Here is a 10256-nt window from a genome sequence, read left to right on the forward strand (position 1 = left end):
ACATCCCACCTGGAGCACCCTGTCCTTGCTGTGACTCACGGCCGGGCTGGGCGCGCTCCCGTGCGGGTACTCAGGGCCGGCCTGGGCGCGCTCCCGTGCGGGTGCCCGCGGCAGTGCGGGGCGGGCGCAGGCCCAGGTGCCCTTTGCCGGCAGCCTCCCCTAACAGATACGGTGCCCCGGGCTGCGCCGCCGCCTGCCCACGCCTAACATGGCGGCCGCTGCCGCTCGCACCCCGCGGTTTCCGCTCCGCACCGGCAGGGGCCGGGCCGCTGCCGCCGGCCCTAAGACGGCCCGGCCCGGCCCGGCCCGGCCCGGCCCTGCGCTGCCGGCAGCGGGTGTCGCCGCCCCTTGCTCGTCCCGGTGTGGTTTCCACCTGAGCCGCGGCGCCGCCGCCCTGAGCACGGCCACAGCCGCCGCTCGCTTTCCCTTCGAGTTAAATTAGAAAGATGGCACCTCTCCCCAAAATCGGTCCCCAGCAGCGTGCTTACCCTTCCCTCTGTCCGGGCCGGGTTATTCCCTTTCCCTAAACTCGGGCTGCCTGTGCAGTTTCGTAAGCTGAAAGGAGCTGTAGGCTGAGGGAACTTCTGTCTGTGGAGATCATCACACACAGGTTGGCACAGACTACATTATATATACATGTGTGTGTATGCATATATGTGTATATATTTATATATATATGTATGTATACGTGAGGATAAACTGTATGTGGCCACACTGTTCCCAAACTGATGACAAAGACAAGAACTTGATGTTTGTTTTGTTTCTAATTATACACTGCCGGTGGAACAAAGTTGTTAACTAAAAGTAGAGCTGCTAAGGGTTCTTTCTGCAAAGTAAAAAACAGAGTTTATGAAAAAAAACCAAAAACACAATCCCTGTAATTCTGAAGCTCTCTACCTGTGTAACTAGGAGTGTAAAGAAAGATTTCTCAACATTTGTATGACGTGCTGGCATGCGTCGTCCTTCTCCCTTGACCATTCCTGCTTTGCTCAGCGCCTCTCTGCTCCCTTGTCTCTGCTCAGGTGTTGTAGGTCAGGCTGCAGGGAGACCGTGAATGCAGCCTGCTGTGTCCACTCAGGGCTGTGCCAAAAGGGCAAGGAATTATGGCAATGTGAAGTCACTCAATTTAACATCTGTTTTGGGCCTGAAGGTTTGTTGAAAATTAATTGGTGTGGTTTAATTAAAAAAAAATACTCCTGATGTTTTGGGGGTTTTTTTTGTCACTGGTAGGCTTAAGACAGAGGCATTAAAATTTGTTACGTTAATTATTTGAGAGTGCTGCCTGTTTTTGCAGAATATTTATCTTGTTTCCAGGTACTATCAAGACAGGAAACCAATACTATTTAGATTAAACAGTTTAGAAGAATAATTTTGGTTGTTCGCATGGATAGCTGAACGCAAAATTTATATAGTGACTTTAAGTTGAAATTTTAATATTTGTCTATTGTTATGATTTATCAAAACAAGTGTGTCACTTGATAGAATTGGAATAATCTGTCTCTACATCATCTTTTTATTTTAAGCCCTCTTTGGCCACTGCCTTTGTCATTGTGATCAAATAGTTTATGTGCTTTTTAAAATGCTGTAAAGCTTCTCAGAGCCGACTGGAAAGTATTAACTTTCCTGCATGTAAGATGAATGTGGTTTATTTGAATGAGGTGGGAATGTGTGTGAGGGTAAAAGGCTGAGGTGGGGTATAAGTGATCCAGGCACATGTGGATAGGGAACATGTGTGTGAAAATATTCTGATGTCATAGGGTCTGCATTTCCAGTGACTAAAATACAGCTGTTTGTCCCTTCTATTTTCCTGCAAAATCCATAAATTAAGGACATGCCCTCCTAGAGAAAGAATTCACCTAGAATCTCATTGAAATGTTAATTTTAGGAACCAGCACAGCAAGTGAAATGCATTGTAAAAGTAACTGTTTTAATGCTTGTTTATTATAAACCTATTTTAAAAATAAATGTTTATGTAGCAACTTGTGTGCTTATCCCTAAAATATTTTAAAATCTTCAAAATCTGGTGTAGCATAGAAAGCAGTGCTCTGTATTTTATTAATTGGATTGGAGGAGCATTGCAGAGTTTATCAAGGCTAAGGCTGCTTGAGCAAGTGTCAAGCATGCAGAAACAGAATGCTGCTCACAAAGTCTGCAAAGTTGGATCTTTTTATATTAGAACTGTCATATCACTACAGCATTATGATGCTCAGGTCACACTCTGGAAAAACTCATGCATGTTGAGTAACTTCGTTCATATGCACAATTTGATTAAGTCTGTAAACCACTTCTTACCACATTCTTACTGTCAAGTGTGCCACCATTTAGGGGAGCTGGAAAAACAGTTTCTCTGATAGTTTAAATTTTTTATGCAAACTTAAAGTTGTGTTCAGGTAAGATCAGCAGTGAAATGTGCAGTAGTAGAACAGTAAATGGTAGATGAGGTATTCACTAAAACACAGTTGTCATCAATTCTAATTGATTAATGAGCTATATGTTGAATATTTCAGGTGGAAATATTTTCTTGGGAAGAGGCACTGGACTCACCAGTGCTCATGATGTTTCTTCCCCTTCTGTGCAGAAGTGAGATTAAGATTGGAGATGGGTAAGTTTTCCTGCTTTGGGTAGATTTTAACCATAGAACTTAAATGTCTTCCCAATGGCAGATTGTCCCAAACAAGAAGTTAACAGTGCCTTACTGCTCCTAGTATTTAAGCACTGTGCACACAGGGGATGGTTCTAACAGGGCACTCTCAGAAACCTGCGTGAGAGGAAGAAGGGAGAGTGGCATAGGTTGCAGTATAGGTCATGGGAAATCCCTGTTCACATCCTAGTTTCGAACTGTGCGCATCATGAATTTGACCAGTTATTAAAGCTAGAGTTTAAAAATGGTCCTGGTGGTTCCTGTTTCTCTGTCCTGTCTATTTACTGACATTTGATCAGTATTTATCAGCTGTGTTCTCTTCTGAAGGTGCATTTGAGGTGAGTGTGCTGAGTAGAAGACAGACTGATACACGGATGACTGTCAGAGACTAAAATTAGAACTTTTTGTTTTCCTATTCTTCCTGATGCAAGAACCCTGAAACCATGTTGCATTTTTGTCACTTCAGGGCTGAAAAAATATGTTCCTCTGTCACTTATATGCTTTTGAAGTCCCTCCCACAGCCTGTGAAGTCTATAAATGCCAGTCTCCTCAATTCTAACCACTTTAACTTCAAAGAAGGCAGATCAAGTTCAAATTTTTGAGATTATTTTCAATTCTCTATTTATCTGTAAAACTCTTTCAGACATTCTTGTTTTGGCTCATCTGCATAAAACACAGGAGCATGTTGGAAAACTTGTCTGCATGTCTGACAGAGGCTTACAACTTCCCAGCAAGTGCAGGGGGCTTCTGGATGGATCCATTCAGAGAAAATGGCACCCTCAGGCTGGCAAGGATTACAATTGCTTTGGTTCAATCCCCGTGCCCCTAGCCAAAAAACCTTTCAAACTCCATAGCTACCACAACAATTGCAGCGTTTTAAACCCCAGGATTTAGGAAGTATTTCTCTTATGTAACTCTCTGATTTATTTTGTCTTATATTTTGATTACATTAGGAAAAATGCAGTTTTCTTAGTTCTTAATGATATACAATTAACATGCTCAAGGCTATAATTAAAAAAAGATTTCAGCTTAGCCTATATTTTAGGCAAAACCATCATTACTTTTTAAGGTACATTAGATGATGTTTGCTTAAATATTGCTTGAGATAAGGAGTTAAGCTTCCAAAAACTCCAGGAATTTCCAGGAAAATTTATAATACACCTTAGCAGTAACAAAGTAACAATTCTAAGAATTTTGACATTCGTGAAGACTTACTGAGGGCAATACAAGTATCCACAATAAAGATTTTAGGTGGATTTTGTCAATGTACAGAACACCTTTGGGAGAAAAGAGCACAAAATAGTTTAAAATAATTCACAGGGGATTTCTATGTTACAATGTGGGAACAGAAGGAAAATTAATCAAATGACAAATGAACATCTGTCCAAGTTTGTCCTTTCTTTGTGACTTCTTGTCACTCAAATACATGGACCTTTAGCCACCCTAATCGCAGGATACAAGAAATAATCACAGAATGCAGGAAACAAAAGAACATAATCATGGCAGATATATGCCAAGTGTATATATATGGTAATTGAGGTGCTCTTTGTACTTGAGAGATGAAGTAGGAACAAATGAAACTAAGTTGGGACACACAGTCATGGAATTAAAGAAATTACTTTTGAGTAACTTTTTAACCAAGTTTCCAGGCGTTGGAGAGAATCACAGGGCTCCTGTGTCAGATAAAATGTTCCTTCTTGTGATTTGAAATGGGGATCAAATAATAAAAATCTAGTAAATGATGCTCCAGGGAGTCACTACCATTACCTGCAGGTGACCCTGTGGAGGTATTTACTTCTGCAGAAAGGTGGGCAGGGAAAAATTAAGCTTTGGAAGTTTGCTGGCTGTGCATTCTATTGCAGGTATGCTTATATATAGCAGTTATCCAATTATCAGGAGGATTATAATTACCATGTGTGGCCATTAGAAAGAAAAATAAAGACATAATAGTTTTGCTTACTGCAAATGTTTAGTGTATTATTAGAATTACGGTGTAGTGCAATAAAAAGCTGAGATGTGACAGTAGAAGAACAAAGGAATTTTAAGTGATAAAGTCAGTTTAATGCAAGTGGTTTATGTATCCAATAAAAGTACCTCCTACTACGGTAATTTAGAAGAAAATATGTGCCACGTACATAAAACCAAACAAAACTAAACCAAGCTGTTTAGAAAGGTTACTCTCCAAAGTTCTACCTCAATTTATTTCTTATGAAAATTTCATTTTTTTCATCAATCTTATCTGCTGTCAGAGTGGTTTTGAACAAACATTGTATTTTGTTTTTTTAATGAGGGATTGCATTTCTTTCCCTTCAGTTCCATGTAAGTATAAACTCATACAGTATGTGTAATACTGTCGTAATAATTGATAAAAAATGCAGTTGGAAAAACTTACAGTTAAGACACCACCGTAGCTGTAGTTTTTGATGTGCAAATGACTACAAGGGCAATGCCAGGAGCTAAGGGGTTTTATTTTTAATACTTCATTTTCTATTTTATTTCTAGCTCTAAGTCAGCACCTCAATTCTAATAAAGTAACTAAAGCCTATGTAGTTACATATACATATAAAAGCCATATTTCAGGATAGATTTTTAAGATGTTAATCAAATTACTTATAAAATGCAAGAATACTGCAGAGAGTAGGCCATGAATAGTATGCTAACAGAAAACTCTCCAGTATAAATCAAAGAAGTCAATCATAAGCTTGTGGTAGGAAAAACTAATCAAGCAGGGAAAAGAAAAAGGATGTATTTTAAAATGAGAATACTAAATGAGATAGCCAATTGATGTCTGCCAGGCACAGACAGATCTATTATAGTGAGAATTGATGTCAGGTGTCTGTAAATACAATGTAACAGGTGATGAAATTTGTATGAGATCTTCAGGTAAGCCATGCAAAGATACTGGAATCAAAAAGCACTTTTAAATTGATTGTGATGGGAATGGGGAGCCAGTGGAGTTGGATGAAAGTAGGAGCATTGTTTTGTCTTTCTCCTCAGTCATGGGGATGAAAGCAGTGATGTTTGCCCCCAGCTGCAGTACAGAAAACGATCATCACATGAGAGCTCAGAGAAGAATTCAAGACCAAATGTACAGATTTTCACTTGTGTTGATCACAGGTGGGGAATATTGTTTATTTTGGTACTATTATCTGGGAAGCTTCCTAAAGCTGCTGAGAGCAGCAAACTTTGTTTGCCTTCAGGTAAGCAAAAATGCAGCTTACATATGCATACTGGACTGCTAGATGGCTGCAAAACTAGTTATTTTCCTGAAGATTTGATCATGTTGCTGGTGCCAGCATATTCCTAAACAAGCTCATAGGAAAAAAGAAACCTCAGGGTTAGGTGTTATTCTAAGGTTGCAGAAAGAGGCAATTTGTCATTTGATCTTTGAGTAAAGATAAATGAATGGGTATGGACTCACAATGTATTTTATTGAAGAGACTAAAATTATTGCAGTACTAGCAAAAGACACACATATGAACAAATGTAATTAGGACTGGTTTAAGATGAGTACTGAGTGTAGAAAAGATCAAGAGAGCAGGGATCAAAATGTTGGTACCGTTCTACTGTTTTCAGCACTGAGATATGTGTTAAGAAATGAGACAAATACAAACATGATACCTTGTATTAAAGCAGACAGATTTAGGTGGAGTTGTAAACTGCAAATGAGGTATTTTGTGAACCACCAGTTCTCTTTTTCTCTACTTCAAGCGCTTATGAATAGTGTCTGATGTTGTCTGTTAAGTCCTTATTTTAGTATTCTTTCATAATGTAGTCTCAATTTAAAATGTTATTAAGGGAATTTTGAAATAAATCATTATTCATATTGTTACATTCAGTAGCCACCTTCAGTTCCATATAAATTAGCACAATATGAAACAGATCTGCTAAGGGCATTCGCACATTGAAGTTATATTAAGGGCTTTGCTGGGCTATGCAGGAAAGATTTATTTCTTCATCCAAATGTTTTCACTTCTAATGAAACTTACTTGTCATGTATGTTCAGGACAATGGATGCTGGGTTTTCAAAGCAAAGTTTCAATCCAAATCTAAAAACTTAGTTCTGAGTGTCACATTTGTCCAGAGAACTGGAACAGGCTTTGTGAACGAAGTTCCGAGATAAGGCCAAAAAACACCCTGGTTTTGAATATCAGATAGTTTCCAGTGTTAAAGGAGAGGAGACTCTCAGGAATTGGGGTCTTCTACAACTATTGGATATTTCATAGAATGGACCTGGACTCTGACCAGTATTTGGGAAGGAGGATTGTGGTGTGGACCTAAGGTAGCACAGCCGTGAGCCTTGACAGTGCTTGGGACTTTGAGTACTGGTGATGGAGCTTTTGTTCCTTCTTAGGATGTCAAGGATAAAATGAGATCTGTGCTATTGTAACTATACTTTGTGTTTGGTAAGTGAAGTTGACTCCTGCTATAATCGGGAAGAATGTCAATTCCAAGGCAACTGCCATTGCTGCCCTTTCCTTTCCTCTACATTTTTCATCCTTCTCTTTACTCCTTTCCTTCGTCCTCCAAATTTCTTTTTTTTTGTACAGTGGGTTTCATGAAAAACCTGGCAATGCAGCACTGGTATTTCAAGTGATGGAAAATTCAAGAACATGAGATCATATTTGGTAAGCTGTTTCTGCAAATAAATTTTGAAGAAAAAGTAGTTAACATCTGAACATGAGTAGCCCTAAAATTTTGAGGATATGTGGTTAGATCTATTACCTTTCTGCTTCTTTTATTCCTTTTCTAGCTTTTGAATTTTTAAAGAAATAATTTCAATACCATTTATTCATAAGTCATTGGAAGTCACATTTCCCCCCCTTTTTTAAAAAAGTAAGTTTTTATGATTACAATATTGTGGATGAATGCTGTCTATAACCAGTAGAAATGCTTCAAAGCTGATTGAAAGGAGGACACTAGGCTTGCTGAAATGCTGTCTGATCAAATATGAGATATGGAAGCATCCAACTTGTTTTAACAATGGAAACTCCCTTTTTTTCCCCCGTGCAAAAATAGATCACAGTGCAGTGACCCTAGAGGGAGAGAAAGAATGTAAAAGATGTGTCTTTCTCTCAAAATTCTGACTACATTGTTACAGTCTGTGTCAAAGGATGACAAATCCGAATCTGCTTCCTGTGTTCTTTGAAGTAGTGCTTGGTGCGTTACACTATTTGACTTCTTCAAAGCTTTGTAATTTAATTAGCAGGTTTCCTTTTCCCTCTCTAGCCTATTTTGAAATGTGAGGGGGAAAAAAAGAACATTATATATATATATATATATATATATATATATATATATATATATGTGTGTGGGAGGGGGGGTAATACTTCATTATTTTCTGAATCTAACTGCATATTTTGAATGGAATTTGTATTAAAGCAGTCTTATATAAATTTAAATTAGGATGATATAAAAGCAATAAGTGGTATTAACCAATGGAGATTAAAGACTATCTGAACTGGCTAGAAAAAAATTACTGCCGTCACTAATTTATGGGCTTGATCCTTGCTGGGGTATTTGCCCAGCTGAACCTGCCTTATCAACATGCTCAACTGCAAATTAGTTAGCACAAAAAGTTGGCAGAGGAATAGGGAATTTCTCACCTCAAGGTCAGTAACAAGGCAGGCTAATACTGATTTAATGCTGTTATAGTCTGGTAGTTTGGCATGAACAAGACTCTATTGATGTCAGCTGACACACATCTACATTCAAAAAACCACTTTCCTAACTTACATCCTTTTTGTAAGAACAAGAACTAGCAGGCAATTGCCTTAGCTGGCAAAAAGTTAAGTGTCCTGGCTAAGCTAGTTGTCTAGGCTTCCTCTGTAACTGTGGGGAGAGGGATTTTCAGGGTGATTCATACTGTTCTAAGATGTGTCTAAAATAGATAAATGACTCACCCTCTGGAAGTACCTGCCACTCTGCTGACGACAGAGGGAGACCTAGATGACTAACTTACCATAGATGGCTAAATTTTGGACTGGTAGTTAATAGGAGAGAAAGCTCAGTACCTATGTCTTTTTCTTTTAATGAAAAGAGTCTGAAGTATGCAGTCATTATGAAGAAGTCTGTATGACCACTGATCATGCAGTATATGCTGAAAAAGAGATGGACCTGCACTGCTATCCTCCTGTGTCTTTCATAAAGATGTTGATTTTGTTTCTTGCTAAATTAGTCTATATCAAGGTGAGGAAAAGAAGACTTTTTTAACCTTAAAAATTCCTCTGGAAAGGGATAAGTGTTATTTACACAGATCTATGAAGCAATGAGCATGATATTTATTCTGCATCAGTTTCCATTATTGAAATTGCTTTGTACTGAAATCGCATTGTATTTATACTGGTGGTATTGGATTCAAAATCCATTTGGCAGGGTGTAACAGATTGTTAGCATGTATTTACTTAAATACAGCCTGAAGCTCTGCAGTCTGCAGGGCATTATCTTCACTGTCAGCTGCTTCAGATCCACCTTTTTTTTTGGAGAAGTTACAAAAATTAAGTTCTAAACTCATTAATATTTAATTAAAACCTATCACTTTCCCAATTTGAAAATTCTGAGGTCTTAGGGAATATTCAGGAATTATTCACCACATCTGATTTTAGATAGCAAATTAGGTTTCTAAATAAGGAGTCTAGGCACCGTTTGTAATCAGCAGAGTAGAGTTGACACCTCCAGGGAACAATTTGGAGCAGGTAAGGCAAGCAGGGGGTAGTGCTCTGGTTGCCCTCCAGAGCTGCTGCCTAACTTGAATCCTCTGAAATTGTCTGTGAGATACTTATTTATCCCTCTATATTTACTGTGGAGGAAGCCTAGTCTGGTTTTGTAGGCTGTTGATGTGGGGAACGTGAATATTCCCCTTGTTGTTTGATATCGTAATTCTTGGGTTAGTAATACCTTGTCAACTCAGACTGCAATATTTTTATGAATATATTGAGAATATATTTCTGAATGTCAGGTGTGCATTCAAAGTGCCTGCTGCATGCTTAATGTACATAGTAGGCTCAGCAACGTTAATGTAGTAGTGTACAACGTAGTGGTGTGTATGTAGTCTGTGTAGCATGCTGGCTTCCAAGCTATTTTCTTGTGACTTGATTAACTAAGCACCCCCTGGATGTCCAGAGTAATCAGCAAAATCCATTTGTTTTTCTCAGAAAATTTGCTTTCATTTTGGGTGCTCTCTGATTGAATCATAAACAGTTCTAACCTCTGCTGTGTCTGCAAAGCCCTGAGTAGTGAACTGCTGTCTGGCACTGACACTGTAAGGCCTTCTTCACCTGTCCTTGCATTTAGAGAGTCAGAACACAGTGCTTTGGATCAAACAGCACAATGAATTATTTTGGTTTTATTTTTGTTCAACAACAGCTGATTTACCTAAAGCAGTAGTACACTCCTACTGTAGCTTTGAATGTATAATAACTGGTTATATATTGCTTTATGCAGATTGTACACGGCTTCAAAATTCAGGTGCTAACTGATTTGATACAGTTTGAAAAATCATCTACAGAGTTTAGGAATGTATTATCATGGTAAGTTGAGATCTGTGGATCTTCCTTTCATATAATATGGAAGCCCAAGTTTATGAATAAAGCACAAAATCAGTGAAGGGTAAAGA

This window comes from Cinclus cinclus, chromosome 3 (assembly GCF_963662255.1).
Source record: "Cinclus cinclus chromosome 3, bCinCin1.1, whole genome shotgun sequence".
NCBI classification, from domain to species: Eukaryota; Metazoa; Chordata; class Aves; order Passeriformes; family Cinclidae; genus Cinclus; species Cinclus cinclus.